The 22,588-nt window shown below is 39.5% G+C and overlaps 1 long non-coding RNA gene across 1 annotated transcript; it reads left to right on the plus strand.

Annotated features, from left to right (window-relative positions):
- The first annotated feature begins 1,215 nt into the window (after positions 1-1,215).
- On the plus strand, positions 1,216-20,121 carry LOC132037603 (uncharacterized). Its single transcript, XR_009409932.1, has 2 exons — positions 1,216-1,885; positions 19,262-20,121. It is a non-coding gene; the product is annotated as an uncharacterized LOC132037603 (long non-coding RNA).
- The last annotated feature ends 2,467 nt before the right edge of the window (positions 20,122-22,588 follow it).

Genomic DNA, 22,588 nt, shown 5'->3' on the forward strand with positions numbered 1-22,588 from the left:
AGAAATTTGGAGGCTTCATCGGCATCTACACATTGAAGCAGACCCAGATCCGACGTCTATTTATACAGTATTTCCTTGTTTAGGAAGAAGCCATTTGCCGTTCTTCTGATGGTCTTCTTTTGTCCATTTGTAATTCCTTCGATTTTTTTTTAATTAAACTTTGGTGGCTTGTGGCCTTTTTATTAATATGCAATCTAGCCCAAAAAAGCTAGTCCAAAGCCCAAAAACGGGTCCAAAAAAACAAAAAGTAAATAAAGGAAATTAAAAAGACAACAAAATATAAATGATGTCCTAAAATAGTCTTTGCCCTAAATTTTGGCCGCCTCTAACTTCATCTTTTTCTCTCTATTGACACCCAATTTTGGCCCTCCTTTTTATTTAATTAATTTCACTATGCTTCTCAGTCGTGAAAATTCTCCGAAAATGAGTTTGGAATATTTTCGCCAATTATTACTATTTTTTCGATATATATTTCGCTAAAATTAAGAACATTCTTATTGTCTCTTAAAAAATGACCAAACATCCTATTTTATAAATGAAAAGGACTAAACATTTTTTTTATAATTAAAATCATTCGAAAATAATAATAATAATAATAATAATAATAATAATAATAATAATAATAATAATAATAATGTTAATATTCGTATATCAATATTGGCATTGACATTTTTCCTTTAATCTTACTTAAGTATTAATCATCTTTTACACTATTTTTAAACTAAAGGCGTATATTAAATTACTTGTGTCATAATTTATATAGGTATACATTTTGTGGGAATTAATTAGGACAAAAGTATATTTTAATTAATTTATTAAAGTAAAAAGCGATTAGAAAATAATTCATCTATCAAACATTGGGCCAAATAAACCCGTCACCAATTCCTAATTTGTAAAAATCATGACCCGATTCCACGCTTGACGCCCCAATACTAACTAAGACCCCTTTCATTTCATCCTCAAAACAAAATCGAAACAAACCTATCCAACGATTCCCTAGACCTCTCTTATCATATATTTCCTCAACTCTCTCAATCAACGGATACAACCTAGGATATTTGGATTCTCTCTCTCAAGCTCTCTTCCTTTCTAATCGATCAGAAAGGTGAGATTTTCCCCACCTCATCATCTACTCTGTCGAAAAAAAACGTCTGCGAGGATTTTCCCCCTATCTTTTGAATTTCGAATTCTTGGCTTCCTTGATTGATGTGGTGAGCTCCTAAATCTAGCTATAAATACAACCCTTTATGGTGTGTGTTTGAAGTTTTTTTTTAAGGCTAAAGAAATCCCTCTTTCGAATCCACGAGATTTTCAATTGGGAGAAAATCCTCTTCTCTTATTATTTTTTACAAGCTTTCTCAGTGGAAAACCTCCCTTCTTTCATTTTTATGAGAACTAGGGAAAGAAATAACTCTTTACATTCTACTCTTTGACATAAAATACATTCCGAGAGGAGTTAACGAGCGGATTCGGCGACTCGACAACGACGAATCACCTCAGTTATTTGCCCGGAGAAGGTCAGTAACTTTCCTTTTCCCTACTTTTATTTTAGTCCCATGAGTGAATGCATAAATAATTGAACGTTGGTGTCGCTCGCCTAATTTTCTATTTAGGCGTTTGTTACAATACTTGATGTTGCCATTTTATTTAATATAAATCATGTACGTGTAAAGAGCGTTTTAACTTAAAGTAAAGTACTTAAGAGAAATATTAATTCGACTTGTCGAATATATAAATAACTATGTCCTCGTCTAATTTTCCGCTTTTGCATCTATTATAACCCGTGTGTTGCCATTTTCACCATATAAAAGGTGAAAGGAACCAGATCGCTAATAGAAGTCATAAGAGTGAAGTTAGTTTGAATGAGTAATTAGGTGATTGCTTGGTAGTTTGAACGAGTAATTAGGCGATTGCTTGGGATCCTTGTTTTTGTTTCAAATGTTTCTTTATCCATATTTGGGGAAATGATTGTTTTTCTCTAATCTTTGTGAAAAACTAGTATAAAAAATGTAATCGGTGATAGCTTGCTAGTTGGTTTTAAAACACGGTCCGTACATGTGGTTCAAGTAAATATTTTAGTTTCTTGTTTTTAGCATGGTAATCCCCTTCGTCTCTCATTTCGCTTCAGTTTATAAAATTAAAAAGTAGTAAATTGAATATTTTCGGATTAGTTCAAGTCTCTGTTAAGTGTGTGTAGAAAATATGTAATCTCGTCTGTTTCTTCTAAAAAAAAAGGTGTCCACGGGCTAGTACGAATCATGAGTTTGTTTAAGGAAAGATATCATATATTTGGGGTTCAAAATCTTTTTTCATTTGTAACTTGAATTTGCAATGTGTATGAACTTCCTAATGAGTGAAAATTTGGAATAAATTAGTTCGCAATCTGTTAGGCCTATGTTCTGAAGTTCTCTTTGCTTGAAAATACTTTTTTGGAGTATTAAACAAGGATTTGTTTAACAACCTTATTTCTATAATTAGTGCTTGATCTCTACCAAATATCATGTCGTGATATTTAAAAAGGAAATATGTATCGAAAGAATTTGTCTCGTTGAAAGCTCCTAAAAAAACCTCTCATGTATAAATATTCGTAAAATATCCAAGTTCAAGTCTAGTTTGCCTTTTCTTTCAGTAGCTTCTCTGAATAAAATCCTTACTTCTAGTATCGTTTTGCCGGCTGAAATTCAAGGCAAACCTTGGGTTTTGGTTTAGCCTCCTCAGATGATTTGCCAAACCTAAGGCTCAAAACCTTTTGACCTTGTGCGGTATCGAAAACTCGGAAGGTGGTTTGTCATTTGTTGCAAGAATCATTGAGCTTGATGTTTATTATTTGTAGTCCGCCTTAAGGCCCATTGTTTTTTTTAAGCATGTTTGGTAGTTGGTATTTCTTTTACTTTCGGCAAATTATTCCAAATGATCGACTTCTCTCTTAAGTAATAGTTATTAAAGAGATTCTTAATAGTAAGTGACTATGTCTTTACAATTTGTGAAATCAAGATACATTGATTTTATTTTGAAGTTGATCTTGTATGTTCTTTCGCTTTTAATATGTGAATCTTTGTCCTTCCTTGATATGTGAAAAATATGTCTTTTGAAATTTAGACAAAAAATCAAGTCAATATTTCAAAACGTCAAAACACTTTGTACTTGTACTTGTTGTTAGCTTGTTAAAAATATGTACTCTAGATCTTATTCTTCACCCTTTCTTTTCTTGGCATGACTTGTGGGGAGCTTCAAACCTCACGCTCTACCATTTAACTTCGAGATCTCTTGTTTTGAACTAATGATCTCTAGAGGAATTGCTAATACATTGTGATACCTCGCTTGGGGATGAATCGTGTTATGATTGAGGCGGCGTTGCTTTTTGTAGTTCTTGCCATTTTTTCGGCCATTTTTGCTATGTTTTAGGCCAAGGATTCTTGCGTTTTGGCCATTCAAACCTCATTTTGGTAGTGAAATATTACGCATTTTTGGCGAGGTGATACATTGTGCACTTTAAGGATGAAAATGACATGTTATTGACACATGGGAGGTAAGATTGTTGTGGTAAAATTTTGTTGCCATGAAAGCCTAATTCTAGTTTTCTTGGAAAGCTTCTCGATGTCGGCCAAACTATTGCTTGCACTTTCGATTTAGTGCTCATTACGGTATGCTTTATTTTTTTTTTAGCCTAACTACTGCTGGTGTTTTGATACTACGGTGACAATGAAAATGATTTTGAGGCCACGTCCCATTCAGAAAGGTTGTCCCTGGGTTTAGGAACTTCAGTAAAAGGCGATGACGAAAAGATCTAGATAATGGTAAGTGAAAGAAATTCATGAGCATGTATCTTGTCTAGGCAACTAGGATGGCTGACGAGCAACTGGATTGCAGCCATAGGGTATCAGATTTTCTTTCGTCTGAATACCAAATACGAATCAGGACCTAGAGTAACTAAAACTCTTAATGTTGTTATGAAAAAAAAGGATTTTATTTGTGTTTATTTCTAAAATGCCACACGATGAGGTGGCATGTATTTTACTAACATTTTCCTTTCATATTTTTGCGAGGTACAAATAACGCGAGGCAGTAGAACAAAGATGTACCAAAAGTTGAAGCGATGAAATTTGGAAGCACGGCATGTTTGGCCGAAGAACTAGAAAAAGGGGCAAATAGAGTGAAGTCTTAAACCTTATTTATTTCTATCTAAATTTATGTATCCAAGTATTACATGTATATTTGGATCTATAAGAAATTGCTAACTTATTTACTTTGGTTTTCCTTCTTTATCCAGTTGAAATCCGAAGTTTGCTACTTTGGTATTTCACGGTTAGTTAAAGTTAAGATTGATTTAATTTCATATTATTACTAGTCTTGAGTTAATGGCAGGTCTAAACTATTATAACGAATCAATTCTCGAGCAAGAACAAATGGTTTTTCTATCATTGTGGCCCAAATAATTGGCCCAAAGGTATGCTCTCGTAAACAATAATTCCTACATATATACATTATTTTCTTATAAAAAAAAAAAAAAAAAAAAAAAATCCTACTAATCCTCCCATATTACACTATTTTATACAAAAATACATCATGAATACATGTATATATATGTTTACATTCTCATGCATACTAAACTACGTTTACAAATAAACACACACATATATCATTTTTTACATACATCGCATACATACTCTCATTTAATCATTTCTATATATACATTTATTTACATGATTATAATGACTTTAAAATTGCTATTTGTATGAATATCTTTGGAAATTAGTTCCTTTAGATTCTTTAAAATAGGTAATAATAAATAAGAAATAGATAAACAATCCCCTCTAGTGTTAATTAAACTAAGTTTAAAAATTTGTCTCGGATAGAGGCTCGAGGGATGCTTAACACCTTCCCCTCGGGGCAAATAAAACCCTTACCTAGAATCTCACAGGTTTCAAAGACTAAAAATGGAGTTTACCTTTTTTTTTTTTTTTACAAATGATTTCCTAATATTTCCTAAAATTAGGTGGCGACTCTGAAAATTTACAAAACCAGAGGAAACATAGCCTATAAGTTGTGAACTAGTTTTAATCCGTTAAAAATAGGGCATGACAGAATGGCGACTCTGCTGGGGACCATACCTTAGGTTTTGACTTTAGTAGACTTAGTTTAAGAAGTAGATACTCGGGGGATGTTTGTTTATTTGTTTTATCACCTATTATTTATGAGTTGCTACATTGCTATATTTGAAAGGACGCAAGCCAAAGCCAAACTTGTGCTCCTTATTTGTTTAAGAAAACACTATTTATTCTTGCTTTCCTTATAATGTCATTGCACTTTCTATCGAGTCTTTGGCCGTACACTTACACACACGCGTGGTTCACGCGAGGTGTTGTCGACACACCTCCACCCCTTCTTTGGATTCTCTAGTTTCGAGTCGGTATGGTAGTTTACTACGTACCTTCTCATGAACATTCGATCCACTCCGAAACTCTTAGGAAAAAATCTTATTCTAGAAAAAATAAGTCATCTTTTGCATACACCTTAGGCGGGACAATCCAAGGTATTGTCATTTTGCAAATTAGGAATCCACCCTTTTGTCAAAGATTTGAAACCTGAATGACATAACCCTTTATGTGAATTGATGAAATGATCCTTAAAAGACACAAGATGATTTTTTTTTAACAAACAATACTTATCATAACCTTTACCCTTCTTTTCAGATGGAAATCAACCAAAACCTACCAAATATCCAAATGATAGTCTCACCTCCTCACGACACACTGCAAACTTGGTGGAGGAACATAAAAGTGGCACACGGAGAGGAAGTCGAGGCAACACCTTGGGGTCGTTAATGTCACTAATGGGTATCCAAGCTAACAAAACTCTCACCAAGCTGCTGATAGAATTTTGGGATCCCGCCAGTGTAACCTTCAATTTTTAGATTTTGAGATAACCCCTACTTTAGAGGAAGTTTGTGGATTCACCGACTTACTATTTAAGGGAAAAATGCCAGTGTTACCATCCTTCATATCGGGAGAGAAATTCTTGCTCATTTTGGGATTTAATGTCTACCGGTCTTGAGGAACGTGGAAAATGATCGAGTGAAGTTTGACTTTTTTTTCGGAGATTTGGGCGTCAGAAAGCTTTGATCGACATCGGGATGAGTTTGCATGTGACCGCGGAAGGTGGGAGAAAATGCGGCCACGAGTCTTCGCCATAGCCTTGTTGGGAGTCTTGGTCTTCCCAAAGAGAGCCTACCGAATCAATATCAACCTTTTGCCACTTGTTATGAATATCTTCTCGGGACCGGATGAATTGACATTGGTCCCTATGATTCTCGCGGAGATGCTCCGAGCTCTATCGGCCTGTTCAAGAGGGCATAACTTTTTTGAGGGTGTAATCTCTTGCTTGCGGTTATGGGCCGTGGAACACTTCTATACTCGCCCCTATCATGGATTCTTTGCATAGATACTCGTAGCGAGAATTCGAGCCATACGGAAAGAATGAGGTGCGGCACGAACCTACGGGAGCGGAGGAGTGGCGCGCATTCTTGGTACGACTCACGGGAGATGCTTTGTTCGGTGGAAATACCCACAGGTCGGGAGACCTTTGGTGAGAAGCGCAAATCTATACTTCATCGAGTTAATCGGGTTGGACGGGATTCAACCATATGCGCCTCTCGAGAGTCGAGGCAATTTGGAGTTACGCAAGATGTCCCGATGCGGTCCGCGTAGCCTTTGCGCATGAAGGTAACTATGATAGGGTGGTTCCCGATAGCACGAGTGAGAATTCTACAAAGAGAATGGTTGAACATGATCACGATTGGTATGGGTAACGAGAGTTGGTGCACACCGAGTATTACGCACTGGTATAATGTGGGAGGGGGCCTACCGACCGAAGACGGATTCGACGGGTTCACAGACTATGATGTAGCCGATTGGCTTACAGTTGAGGTACTGCCCCTCATGAACGTCAACAATGACATGTACAGGCAGGTAGTTCCGGGTTCAGTAAACCATTTGATACAGTTGGTAGAGGAGGAGGACCCGGCAGAGTCAGACGAACCAATGGAGGAGGATCCGGAAGAAGATCCAGAGTGGGAAGCAGAACGTGACCTTGCAATGGAGGTGGAGCACGAGAAATCACCAGTATACTCCGGCCCGGACCTTAGGAGGATGCGGAGGTGCGGTCCGAGCACGGAGCCTACAGTACATGGTATAGAGGAAGGACCTGAGTATGATCCAGAGGCGGGTTGGACAGACCCAGAGGAAGAACCTGAGTACGACCCAGGGCCCGATTATGATCCAGCATATGATGGGGATGACAATGACGGCCCGACATGGCCCTAGACTATTTTCTTTCCACTTTTATTTTCTTTACATTCCAAAAGAGTGTCGTATGGCCCAATCCCTTTGTACGCCCTCGTGGCCACCCTTTGCATTTTCATTTTAAATTTCCATCGACCCGTTCCTTTTGTATGCCTTTATGGCCATCCCCTTTTGTGTTCTATCATTTCATTTTGCCATAGGCCCTATCCTTGTAAGCTCTCGAGCTACCTTTTGTTGGAATGGAAGTTATGTTTGTTCTAAAAAAAAAAATCACGAGAATGTGTCAAAAAAAAAAAGGATCATCATCATCAACTTGTGTGTGACGTAGGCTTACCTCTGGCAAAAAGAGGCTCCACAATTAGGACACGCTTGTTTGCACGTCGACTTGACGTAATTATGTGATCAAATGTGTTACTCTACTCTTTTAAAGCTTCCGGACTAACTTTTGTTTTCCAATTGTCTTTATTTTAGTTTTATCCCCAACGAGAGGTTGATTTGTGTTGATCTTCAAAGCGGCCGAGTCACACTACAATTTGAGATCTAAGGGAAAAATGACTATCACCAACGAAGTCAACCCATTGCTAACCTTTCCATAACAAATGAAAATCCGAAAGCTCGAGAGAGGATTAATGCGAACGATGAAGAAGAGATCGCCTTGCTAAAGCTACAACTTGACGAACTAAGAGGAGAGCTACGCCAAGTTCGGGACACGACCCGTCTCCTTTGTGTTGCTTTCCCAAACCCACCTCTCTTTCCGTCTTTGGATTCGCCGATTCCAGAACCGTTCCCTCCATCCATACGTCCACCTCCAATACCCCTTTCTTTTTCCAACTTACCTCCAGTCGCTCCGGCGAATGTACCAAATTTGCCTAAACAAACCCCTTACGTCCCCGACTACACTCATACTTCACAAAACCCACTATCAACCCAAACTGCTACTGCACCTACTTACCCCACCGTGCAGCACATACCAGGGGCACACGTTGACACTTCCTACGAGCAACATGTGCCACCGGTATATGCAGCTGGGCTCCAACCTTTACCGCTCCTGTCACAGTCAGGGTCCCGTTCGAGGTGGATCAGTATGCAGAAATGGAGAGAGATGCCAAGATAGGAGAAGACGAATCAATCATGAACCATCTGCACAGTCTAAGGAAAGAAATGTGGAACATGCGAGTCACTCGGGGAAGTGAGAGTTTGGATTATGATGATCTATGCATACACCTGGATATTGGTATGCCGATGGGGTACAAACCTCCTAAGTTTGATATTTTTGATGGGACAGGTGATCCTCATGCACATTTGAGGGCCTACTGCGACAAGTTAGTAGGAGTTGGAAGGAACGAGAAATTGAGGATGAAATTGTTTATTAGAAGTTTGTCAGGAGAGGCGCTCACTTGGTATACTCGCCAAGATCCTCGCAAATGGAGCGACTGGCAGGATATGGCTGGGGATTTCATGAATCGCTTCGGATTTAACACGAGATCACACCGGACGGATTTTCTCGAGCAACATACAAAAGAAGGCGGCGAATCATTCCGGGATTACGCAAGACGTTGGAGAATTGTTGCCGAGTTATGCCCCCGTTGGACGAGCGAGCTCAGCAAGTATTTCATTCGAGCTCAGGAAGGCATCTACTTTGAAAAGATGATGGGATCAATGGGCCAAAAGTTCGCAGATTTGGTCAAAATGGGAGACTTTTTGGAAGAAGGAATCAAGTCTGGAAAGATTCAATCAATGGCTGCGCTACAAGCCGCAAGCAAAGCCATACAGTCAGGTTCCATTAGCGGAATTAAGAAGAAGAAGGAGGACATATCCAATATCACACCTTACTACCGGCGAGGAGAGTCATCTCGCCGATACCCCACAAACCCTCAAATCTTTGCTCATGCCCCTTATGTCCCATACCCAGCTTATAACGCCCAACCACATTACAACCCACCACGAGCCCCCACTTGCAAAACCCTCCAAGACCACACCCACTATCCAAGCACCCGTCCCACGAGAATAGACCACCATATGCCCCAAGACCTCGCCCGACTCCGAAGTCGAAATACCGAACCTATACCCCCCCATAGCCGAGCCTTTGGCCCGGTTATTTGAAAGGTTGAGGATAGCGGGATTGTTGCAACCAATTGAAGGAGAATCACGATCCGATTCCTCGAAACTTTGATGGGAACAAACGTTGCACATATCATTCGGGAATTCAGGGACATGACACTGAGGAGTGCTTTGGTTTGAAGAACCAAGTTGAAGCTTTAATCAAGAGTGGAGCAATTCAATGCACTACAGCGCCCCCGAACGTGAACAACAACCCCCTACCAAATCATGAAAATCGGGCAGTTAATATGATATCATTTGATGAGGAATATGACTTGGAGGGAACCATTGTGCCCGTTGGAAACAACGAGGCATTTGTTGCAACATCCCAACTACTCCCATCATCACGGTACGGTTGAAGGCGGCGGTTGTTCGGACATACCAACCAAAATTCGTGGTGACCCTTTGTTGTAGCAAGAAAGCACGATTATGATTCTAGGGCAGTCCCATGGGACTATCAATTGAAAGGAAAGGCTAAGATGCTGGAAACCGCCGTCGCTCATGGAATGACGAGGTCAGGAAGATGTTACGTCCCGGAGGATCTAAACAGAGGAAGTTCAGGCAAAGAGCCCCATCAAAGGAAAAACATTGCGATGCGAGGCGACGAGTTTGAAGAAGATGCAAACCAAAGATTATTCGGTTGAGAACGAGTTGAAGAAGACACCGCCCAAATATCGATCATGTCCTTGTTGATGAGTTCGAAGCCCACGGGGACGCTTTAGTTAAGGTATTGAGTGGAGTAAGCATATCGAATGAGACGACGAGTGAAACGCGGCCGCAACAATCGGGCGGATGGTTGAAGCAAACAAGATTTCTTTTGCGATGATGAACTTCCACCGGAAGGAACGAGAACACAACAAAGCACTTCACATCACCGTGAGGTGCGGAGATAAGTTTGTATCTAGGGTACTTGTCGATGGAGGTTCAGGGTGTAACATTTGCCCTCTCAACACCACGAGAAGTTTGAAGATGGACACGGGAGAAATGAAAGAAAGCCGTATGAAGGTCGAGCTTTTGACGGGACACAAAGGGGTGTCATTGGAGAAATTTGTCTACATTTGCAGATCGGGCCCGTGGAATTCCCGATCCTTTTTCAAGTGATGGACATATCATCAACTTACAACTTGTTGTTAGGAAGGCCATGGATCCACATGGCTGGAGCCGTTCCTTCCACTTTGCATCAGTGTTTGAAATTCGAATGGGGCTGGGAGCAAATCGTAGTTCAGGGGGAACTTGGTCACCCCGTCTATTCCGAACGCTCTATTCCGGTTATTGAAGAAATGGGAGAATTAGATGGAGCCACCTTTCATCTTTGTGGAAATCATGCAAGCTGTAAAAATAGATGAGATGGCGGGATCGATGAAATGAAGATGTCAAGCGCGGCAAAGATGGTAGCGTCGAGAGATGTTGAAGTACGGCTACCGACCAAAGTCGGGTTAGGCCCAAAATCGATGGCATAATTGAACCAATCCAGCGAAGCAACGAAGGGTACTTTTGGGCTCGGGTATGATCCTATGTTTGGAGAAACTAGCGGCACCAAGAGGATCTTTGTGCCAGAGCAAGTTCCTGTCCAGGGTCAGATGATTGTGCGGAGGTCGATGAAGATATCATAGAAGGAATGGAGAACTTTGTTCGTGACAATGATTGAGGAGTATTGTGGGGAAAGCTGAAAGCGGATGCGAGACACCGACTATTCGTGATGCCGAACCGGGAGAGATCTTGCAGAATTGGACTGTCAGCCCATCCTTGGTTCGCCGGGAGTCTTGGTAGTGTGGAATTGTAGTTTGTTTTCAAAATAGCATGATCAATTGAGGCTTGAATCATGCCTGTGCTCTTTTTGTCATCCGCCTCTTTCTTTAAAAGCATTGAATGCTTCTTTAATGAAAATGCATTTTTATTTTTCTATTAAAATATCATATCTTACTTATACTCGCCTTTCTTTTTCAGCACTCAAACTAGTAAAAATATTCATTCTATGATTATGACATGTAACGAAACCATTGAGCAAAGTACAAACGACGAACAAGATTACGAGGAATACGACGAAAGCATGATGCACGAGAATCTTCCGCAAGAGATCGAGCAACTCGAGAATCAAAAGAAACCGAACTTGGATGAAACTGAGATAGTTAACTTGGGAGACGACGAAACAGTGAAGGAAACTCGGATCAGCATACACTTAGAAGCAGAACGGAAGCAAGAATTGTTGGAATTGCTTAAGCAGTATGTCGACGTATTTGCTTGGTCCTACGACGACATGCCCGGGCTGAGCACCGACATCGTCTCTCATAGGCTACCAACTGATCCCACCCGCCCGCCGATCAAGCAAAAGCCAAGGAAGTTCAAGCCCGATTTGAGTTTAACGATCAAAGAGGAAGTCACCAAGCAGATTGAAGCAAATATTGTGAGGGTTACAAACTACCCTTCCTGGTTGGCCAATCCAAAGAAGGATGGAAAAATTAGGATATGTGTGGATTATCGGGATCTCAACAAAGCTAGTCCTAAGGATGACTTCCCTCTTCCGAACATCCACATACTCATCGATAACTGTGCAAAACATGAGTTGCAATCATTTGTCGATTGCTTTGCAGGATATCATCAGATTTTGATGCATGAGGATGATGCGAAAAAAATGGCGTTCACCACTCCGTGGGGAGTATACGGCTACCGAGTGAAGCCATTTGGCCTCAAGAATCTTTGGTGCGACCTACATGAGGGCCATGACTACTTTGTTCCATGATATGATTCATAAGGAGATCGAAGTCTACGTGGACGATGTCATTATCAAATCCCTAAGGAAGTTCTTTGAACGATTGAGGAGGTATGACTTGAAGTTGAATCCAGCAAAATGTGCGTTTGGAGTTCCCTTTGGAAAATTATTGGGTTCATTGTTAGCGAGAAAAGGTATAGAGTTGGATCCTTCAAAAATCAAGGCAATCAAGACTTGCCTCCCCGAAGAGCAAAAAAGATGTAATGAGTTTCCTCGGAAGGCTCGATTACATTAGTCGATTCATCGCACGATCAACGGTGATTTGTGAACCTATATTTAAGGTTCTTTGAAGAAAGATCTTTGCCACAAAATGGACGGAAGAGTGTCAGAAGGCCTTCGACAGAATCAAGGAGTACTTGTCCAATCCACCCGTATTGGTCCCGCCAGAACCAGGAAAGCCTCTATTATTGTACTTATCTGTAGTGGATGGTGCGTTTGGATGTGTGTTGGGACAACACGATGAGACAGGAAAAAAGGAGCAAGCCATTTACTACCTAAGCAAGAAATTCACACCGTACGAGGCGAGGTACACTTTGTTGGAACGCACGTGTTGTGCTTTGACTTGGATCGCACAAAAGTTGAGGCACTACCTATCTGCGTACACCACGTACTTGATCTCAAGGATGGATCCACTCAAATACATCTTCCAGAAGCCGATGCCTACGGAAAATTAGCAAAATGGCAGATTTTGTTAAGTGAGTTTGATATCGTGTACGTAACTCAGAAGGCCGTCAAGGGACAAGCATTGGCGGATCACCTTGCGAGAGAACCGGTAGACAATGAATACAAGCCGCTTACAACCTATTTTCCTGATGAGGAAGTACTGTTCGCAGGAGAAGATATTTCAGAGCCTTACTCAGGATGGAGGATGTTCTTTGACGGAGCGTCAAATTTCAAAGGAGTCGGAATAGGAGCAGTTTTGGTTTCCGAGACAGGTCAGCACTACCCTATCTCGGCAAAGATCAGATTTCCCTGCACGAACAATATGGCAGAATATGAAGCTTGCATCCTTGGGCTTAGGATGGCAGTTGATATGAACATCAAAGAACTTTTGGTAATAGGCGATTCCGACCTATTAGTTCATCAGGTACTAGGAGAATGGACCACCAAGAATGTCAAAATTCTTCCATACTTACATTGCGTGAAGGAGTTGTGCAAGCAGTTCAGGGAAATTGACTTCAAGCATGTCCTTCGAATCCAAAATAAGTTTCTTTGATGCCCTTGCGACATTGTCATCAATGATCCAACACCGGACAAGAATTACATCGACCCTATCAAGGTAGAAATACATGATCAGCAAGCATATTGTTTTCATGTCGATGAAGAATTGGATGGCCAGCCATGGTACTACGACATTAAAAAGTTGCTCGAGACGAGAGAATATCCGGAAAATGCAACTAACAAACAGAAGCGGACCTTGAGGAGAATGGCAAATCACTTCTTCCTTAACGGAGAAATCCTATATAGGAGGACTTCAGATCTGGGATTGCTAAGATGTGTAGATGCCACGGAGGCGACGAGGTTGTTAGAAGAAGTACACGCAGGGACATGTGGACCCCACATGAACGGATTCACTTTGGCAAAGAAGATTCTGAGAGCGGGCTACTTTTGGATGACTATGGAAAGAGACGGCATTCGCTATGTACAAAAGTGTCATCAATGTCAAGTTCACGGAGATTTCATTCGAGTTCCCCCAAATGAGCTCAATGTAATGGGTTCCCCTTGGCCGTTCGCCGCTTGGGGCATGGATGTGATTGGACCTATCGAACCCCCTGCATCAAATGGGCATCGCTTCGTCTTGGTGGCCATCGATTATTTCACTAAATGGGTCGAAGCTTCAACGTACAAGGCGGTAACAAAGAAGGTGGTAGCAGATTTTGTTCGCAACAATATAGTTTGCCGATTTGGGATTCCAGAGTCAATTATCACAGATAATGCAGCCAATCTCAACAGCGATCTTATGAGAGAGACTTGTGAAAAGTTCAAGATTGCCCACCGAAATTCCACAGCTTATCGACCACAGATGAATGGAGCAGTCGAGGCAGCAAATAAGAACATCAAGAAGATCTTGAGGAAGATAACAGACAGTCACAGGCAATGGCATGAGAAGTTGCCATATGCTTTGCTTGGTTACCGTACCACTTTGCTAGAACATCCACGGGAGCAACTCCTATATGTTGGTCTATGGCTCAAAGGCTGTGATACCGCGAAGTAGAGATACCTTCTCTAAGGATTATCCAAGATGTTGGTTTGGACGATGCAGAATGGATACGTAGTAGACACGAACAGTTGATGCTCATTGATGAGAAAAGGATGGACGCTGTCTGTCACGGTCAGCTTTATCAGAATAGGATGTCCAAGGCATTTAACAAGAGAGTAAGGCCTAGGAAATTCGAACCAGGGCAGTTGGTTTTAAAGCGAATATTTCCTCATCAGGATGAAGCTAAAGGGAAATTCGCACCAAATTGGCAAGGTCCATACGTGGTTCATCGAGTGCTTTCAGGAGGAGCATTGATTTTGGCAGAAATGGATGGTAGAGTGAGCACGAAGCCCATCAACTCAGACTCGATCAAGAAGTACTACATGCGAAGACATCAAGCTAGCTTTTTTTTTCTTTTCCGTTGTAATTTGCATTTCTATTGTAACGAGAACTACGGCGACACGACTTCCCACGGTGGGGTACGTAGGCAACCCACATCGAGTCCGGTCTCTTGTCATAGAAAACCCTAAAAAACATTATCTTCATATAACTGGAACTACGATTCGACTTGATTTCCCTAGGTGGGATACGTAGGCAATCCCTACCGGATTCGGTCCCTTTATTAATCTTCTTTTCTATTGTAATTGAACTACGTTATGACCTGATTCCGTTTGGATACGTAGGCAGCCTGAGTCAGGCTCGGTCATTGCATTATTTTACCTTTTTATTGTAATTGAACTACGTTACGACCTGATTCCGTTTGGATACGTAGGCGGCTTTAAGTCGAGCTCGGTCACATTACATTACATATCATTTTCTTTTCATTTGTACCCTCGAACTACGTACAGACCTGATTCCTATTTGGGATACGTAGGCAACCTAAAAAGGTTCGGTCATACCCCTTAGGAAACCTTTTATTTGTAATGTAACTATAGATTAGGATCGGTCTCATCGTCAAAGACATCGCGACACTTGGCTTGAATACGAAGAAGCGTCATCAGAGGAACAGACTATGCAAAGACACCGTTTGGATGCAGGCATCAGAATGGAGAAGCTCAATGCGTTTCGGAATATGTCATAATCTAAAAAATGATAGAGTTTTATTGCATTTATACGTAGTATATATACATGCATATCCGATTTCTAAAATACCATTTTTTTTTTTTTTTTCTTTCAAAGTGCATTTATGTATTTTTCCACCTACCAAGTCTCGGATAGAGATCTCGCGACCAAAGAAGCTCAAAGCATTCAAGCGACAAGGCTAAGGCCACGATCGACACAAATCAACACCCCTCCCAAACTAAGAATTTTTCTTTGGATACAGGATTGACAGGAATTATGACAAGATGACATCGAAGCGAACTTCCGGTGGAGGCGTCACAAGATCCATCTCTACGCTATGAGCCAAAATAACCTTCTCCTATTTTATTTTGTTATCTTGGCTTATTCACCTCTGAACGTTTTATTTAAATTTGCAGGTATCTCCAGAAGCAGGGTCAAGGTCGATTATTCGAAGATGGGGGCCCCCGTAGCAGCTTTGTTCCTTAATAATAACTCCGCCAAGCGGAGATCGAAAAAAAAAAAGAGAAACTCCGCCAATCGGAGATCTACAATCTAATTGTGATTAACTCCGCCAATCGGAGATACGATCTAACTGCGTCAAATAACTCCGCCAATCGGAGATACGATCTAATTGCGTCAAATAACTCCGCCAATCGGAGATACGATCTAACTGTGACTAACTCCGCCAATTGAAGATACAATCTAACTGCGACTAACTCCGCCATTTGAAAATACAATCTAACTGCGTCAAATAACTCCGCCAATCGGGGACCCGCGAGTCTAACTTCGCCCGCCAATCGGAGATTTTTTACCCGCCAATGGGACCGGAGATTTTTACTTTACATTACAGTTGCTCCGCCGATCGGAGATTTTTACTTTACATTACAATTGCTCCGCCAATCGGAGATTTTTACTTCACATTACAATTGCTCTGCCAATCGGAGATTTTTTACTTTACATTACAATTGCTCCGCCAATCGGAGATTTTTTACTTTACATTACAGTTGCTCCGGTAGGAAGTTTTTACATTTTTCCTGACGTAGGAAGCTTTTACATTACAGTTGGTCCGCCAATCGGAGATGTTTTTTTACTTTACATTACGGTTGCTCCGCTTGTAGGAAGCTTTTACATTATCGGAAGCCCCTACATTACGGCTCCGCTAGGAAGCTTTACATTTCGGTCTCTCTCCGCAAATCGGTGCTTTCAATTCTAGTTTGTCTACAATCCCTTCCTTTATTTCTTATGTTATTATTACATTATAACTTTGAAGCGCACGGACGGTATCTTTACATTTTTTGCGGATAAACACAATACAACGTGGAACTATCTCTGCCACGCGGCGAGGCGCCCGCTTGATGAGGACATCAAACTCACAAGCTTGAGTCAACGAATCCGCTCTCCGCTTTAGCTCGCCAACCATTTTTTTTCAATTTTAAGAAGTCACTTCTTTTTGAGAATCTACATTCTAGAGACTCAGTCAAATCCTTCCGCATCCTAAGGTCGTCATAATACGATCGGGACAATTCGAGGGTCGGTCCTCTACGACGTCTTTGAAATGGTCCTATGACGGCACATAGATGCATTCGTGTAGAGTCTCGCTTATGGGTGTGTTGCGGCCGCCACATTTATAAATAAGAAGCTGCAAAAGTACATCCCGTCATCAGAAAGACCTTTTTCATCAGCAATTTTTTTCAAAATTTGACCACATTTTCCTAACAACATCTAGTGTCATCATAATTCGACACTGGGACAAATTTTGAGATATATCCCTCAAAATTTTCTATCTTCTCGTTTCCTTTGAAACACATCTGAATTAATTCTCGTTCTCTTCAATAGTAGGGAACTCAGAGTCAAGCCAGTCATATCCCATGCTAGCTATTTTCGCTCGTCTTTGAAACTACTACCCTTTCCATCTCCAAAACCTCGTGTTACCATAACTACAACACTGGGACAAATTTTTGAGGATCACTCAAAAATTTTCAACAACTCAACCTTCCAAATCTCCAACAAAAGTATCATTCCCCTGTCTATAACAAGAAAGCCAGTGTCCTCATAATTCAGACACTGGGGCAAATTTTGGGGACCTCTCCAAATTTTACCATCTCCTTGTTTGAACTACATCGACCTGATTCTCTTATGACCCGAGATATATAGGCTACTCGGGAACCGAGTTCGGTCGAATTCATAAACCCACCTCTCGATTCCCAAAAAAGAATTACTCTTTTCGGTTGTACTCTCTCCAAACCAAATCGATTTACTCGTCGGGACAAAATTGAGTTTATGTCAACGTCTTCGCCCAAAGACTCTTTCATCATCCCTGGTCGAAGAGGGACAAGCTGTTGACACCCAATTTTGGCCCTCCTTTTTATTTAATTAATTTCACTATGCTTCTCAGTCGTGAAAATTCCCCGAAAATGAGTTTGGAATATTTTCGCTAATTATTACACTATTTTTCGAGATATATTTCGCTAAAATTAAGAACATTCTTATTGTCTCTTAAAAATGACCAAACATCCTATTTTATAATTGAAAAGGACTAAACATTTTTTTTTTTATAATTAAAATCATTCGAAAATAATAATAATAATAATAATGTTAATATTCGTATATCAATATTGGCATTGGCATTTTTCCTTTAATCTTACTTATTACCGTATTAATCATCTTTTACACTATTTTTAAACTAAGGGCGTATATTAAATTACTTGTGTCATAATTTATATAGGTATACATTTTTGTGGGAATTAATTAGGACAAAGAAGTATATTTTAATTAATTTATTAAAGTAAAAAGAGATTAGAAAATAATTCATCTATCAAACATTGGGCCAAATAAACCCATCACCAATTCCTATTCTATAAAAATCACCAGCCCAATTCCACCTTGACCTGGCCCAATACTAACTAAGACCCCTTTTATTTCATCCTCAAAACAAAATCAGAAACAAACCTATCCAACAGAACCCTAGGCCTCTCTTATCACCTATTTCCCATCAACTCTCTCTCAATCCAACGGATACAACCTAGGATCGCTGGATTCTCTCTCTCAACGGCTCTCTTCCTTTCTAATCAGTCTGAAAAGGTGAGATTTTCCCCCCTTCATCATCTACTCTGTCAGAAACGTCTCTGAGGATTTTTCCCTACTTCTTATTTGAATTTCGAATTCTTGGCTTCCTTGAGAAGCTGTTGAGCTCCTAAATTTAGCTATAAATACAACCCTTTAGCTGTGTGTTTAAAGAAGTTTTTTTTGAAGGCTAAGAAACCCCTCCTTTCGAACGAGCTTTTCAATTGGGAGAAAATCCTCTTCTCTTATTATTTTTTACAAGCTTTCTCAGTGGAAAACCTCCCTTCTTTCATTTTTATGAGAACAAGGGAAAGAAATCACTCTTTACATTCTACTCTTTGACATAAAATACATTCCGAGAGGAGTTAACGAGCGGATTCGGCGACTCGACAACGACGAATCACCTCAGTTCGCTGCCCCGGAGAAGGTCAGTAACTTTCCTTTTCCCTACTTTTATTTTAGTCCCATGAGTGAATGCATAAATAATTGAACGTTGGTGTCGCTCGCCTAATTTTCTATTTAGCCATTTGTTACAATACTTGATGTTGCCATTTTATTTAATATAAATCATGTACGTGTAAAGAGCTACTGGAAACTTAAAGTAAAGTACTTAAGAGAAATATGAATTCGACTTGTCGAATATATAAATAACTATGTCCTCGTCTAATTTTTCGCTTTTGCATCTATTATAACCCGTGTGTTGCCATTTTCACCATATAAAAGGCGAAAGGAACCAGATCGCTAATAGAAGTCATAAGAGTGAAGTTAGTTTGAATGAGTAATTAGGTGATTGCTTTGTAGTTTGAACGAGTAATTAGGCGATTGCTTCGGCTGTTTTGTTTCAAATGTTTCTTTATCCATATTTGGGAGGCTGTTTTTCTCTAATCTTTGTGAAAAACTAGTATAAAAAATGTAATCGGTGATAGCTTGCTAGTTGGTTTTAAAACACAGTCCATACATGTGGTTCTAGTGACTGTTAGTTTGCTGTTTTTAGCATGGTAATCCCCTTCGTCTCTCATTTCGCTTCAGTTTATAAAATTAAAAAGTAGTAAATTGAATATTTTCGGATTCCGTTCAAGTCTCTGTTAAGTGTGTGTAGAAAATATGTAATCTCGTCTCTGTTTCTTCTAAAATCAAGGTGTCCACAGGCTAGTACGAATCATGAGTTTGTTTAAGGAAAGATATCATATATTTGGGGTTCAAAATCTTTTTTCATTTGTAACTTGAATTTGCAATGTGTATGAACTTCCCTAATGAGTGAAAACTGGAATAAATTAGTTCGCAATCTGTTAGGCCTATGTTCTCAAGTTCTCTTTGCTTGAAAATACTTTTTTTGGAGTATTAAACAAGGATTTGTTTAACAACCTTATTTCTATAATTAGTGCTTGATCTCTACCAAATATCATGTCGTGATATTTAAAAAGGAAGTATGTATCGAAAGAATTTGTCTCATTTGAACGCTCCTCCTAAAAAAACCTCTCATGTATAAATATTCGTAAAATATCCAAGTTCAAGTCTAGTTTGCCTTTTCTTTCAGTAGCTTCTCTGAATAAAATCCTTACTTCTAGTATCGTTTTGCCGGCTGAAAGTCAAGGCAAACCTTGGGTTTTGGTTTAGCCTCCTCCGATATGATACTGCCATGCCTAAGGCTCTAGAAACCTTTTGACCTTGTGCGGTATCGAAAACTCGGAAGGTGGTAACCCCTTTTGTTGCCTGAATCATTGAGCTTGATGTTTATTATTTGTAGTCCGCCTTAAGGCCCATTGTTTTTTTTAAGCATGTTTGGTAGTTGGTATTTCTTTTACTTTCTGGCAAATTATTCCAAATGATCGACTTCTCTCTTAAGCTGAGTTATTTCCGAGATTCTTAATAGTAAGTGACTATGTCTTTACAATTTGTGAAATCAAGATACATTGATTTTATTTTGAAACTGTCTTGTATGTTCTTTCGCACCCAATATGTGAATCTTTGTCCTTCCTTGATATGTCAATATGTCTTTTGAAATTTAGACAAAATCAAGTCAATATTTCAAAACGTCAAAACACTTTGTACTTCACTTGTTGTTAGCTTGTTAAAAATATGTACTCCTAGATGATTATTCTTCACCCCTTTCTTTTCTTGGCATGACTTGTGGGGAGCTTCAAACCTCCACGCTCTGCTGCACTTCGAGGCTACTGTTTTGAACTAATGATCTCCGAGGAATTGCTAATACATTGTGATACCTCACTTGGGGATGAATCGTGTTATGATTGAGGCAGGCGTTGCTTTTTGTGGTTGCTGCCATTTTTTTCGGCCATTAGCTGCTATGTTTTAGGCCAAGAGTTACTGCATTTTGGCCATTCAAACCTCATTTTGGTAGTGAAATATTACGCATTTTTGGCCGAGTGATCGCTGCACTTTAAGGATGAAAATGACATGTTATTGACACATGGGAGGTAAGATTGTTGTGGTAATCTCGTTGCCCTTAAAGCCTAATGCAATTTGAAACCACTTTCGCATACAAACTATTCTCGCACTTTGAGCAGATTTAGTGCTCATTACAGTAGCTTTATTTTTTTTTTAGCCTAACTACTGCTGGTGTTTTGATACTACGGTGACAATGAAAATGATTTTGAGGCCACGTCCCATTCAGAAAGGTTGTCCCTGGGTTTAGGAACTTCAGTAAAAGGCGATGACGAAAAGATCTAGATAATGGTAAGTGAAAGAAATTCATGAGCATGTATCTTGTCTAGGCAACTAGGATGGCTGACGAGCAACTGGATTGCAGCCATGGGGTATCGGATTTTCTTTCGTCTGAATACCAAATACAGATCCGAGCCTCCGTAACTAAAACTCTTAATGTTGTTATGAATCCGAAAAGGATTTTATTTGTGTTTATTTCTAAAATGCCACACGATGAGGTGGCATGTATTTTACTAACATTTTCCTTTCATATTTTTGCGAGGTACAAATAACGCGAGGCAGTAGAACAAAGATGTACCAAAAGTTGAAGCGATGAAATTTGGAAGCACGGCATGTTTGGCCGAAGAACTAGAAAAGGGGCAAATAGGGCTAAAGTCTTAAACCTTATTTATTTCTATCTAAATTTATGTATCCAAGTATTACATGTATATTTGGATCTATAAGAAATTGCTAACTTATTTACTTTGGTTTTCCTTCTTTATCCAGTTGAAATCCGAAGTTTGCTACTTTGGTATTTCACGGTTAGTTAAAGTTAAGATTGATTTAATTTCATATTATTACTAGTGCTGAGTTAATGGCAGGTCTAAACTATTATAACGAATCAATTCTCGAGCAAGAACAAATGGTTTTTCTATCATTGTGGCCCAAATAATTGGCCCAAAGGTATGCTCTCGTAAACAATAATTCCTTTAATATATATTACTGATATTACAAAATAGTCATTTTTGAAGCGTTTATATACCATCTTTACATAGGATATAAATATCACATATATACATTATTTTCTCAAAAAAAAAAAAAAAAGGGTTCCTACTAATCCTCCCATTGTTATACTATTTTATACAAAAATACATCATGAATACATGTGTATTACATGTTTACATTTCATGCATACTAAACTACGTTTAGAAATAAACACACACATATATCATCTTTTACATACATGCATGCATACATACTCTCACTAATCATTTCTATACATGCATACATTTATTTACATGATTATAATGACTTTAAAATTGCTATTTGTATGAATCATCTTTGGAAATTAGTTCCTTTAGCAGTTCTTTAAAATAGGTAATAATAAATAAGAAATAGATAAACAATCCCCTCTAGTGTTAATTAAACTAAGTTTAAAGACTGTTCTCAGACAGGCTCTGAGGGATGCTTAATACCTTTCCCTCGGGGTAAATAAAACCCTTACCTAGAATCTCACAGGTTTCAAAGACTAAAAATGGAGTTTACTTTTTTTTACAAATGGTTTCCTAATATTTCCTAAAATTAGGTGGCGACTCTGAAAATTTACAAAACCAGAGGAAACATAGTCATAAGTTGTGAACTAGTTTTAATCCGTTAAAAATAGGGCATGACACTCTCTGTAGCAGCTTCCTCGATTCACCTAAGATGATG

This window comes from Lycium ferocissimum, chromosome 11 (assembly GCF_029784015.1).
Source record: "Lycium ferocissimum isolate CSIRO_LF1 chromosome 11, AGI_CSIRO_Lferr_CH_V1, whole genome shotgun sequence".
NCBI classification, from domain to species: domain Eukaryota; kingdom Viridiplantae; phylum Streptophyta; class Magnoliopsida; order Solanales; family Solanaceae; genus Lycium; species Lycium ferocissimum.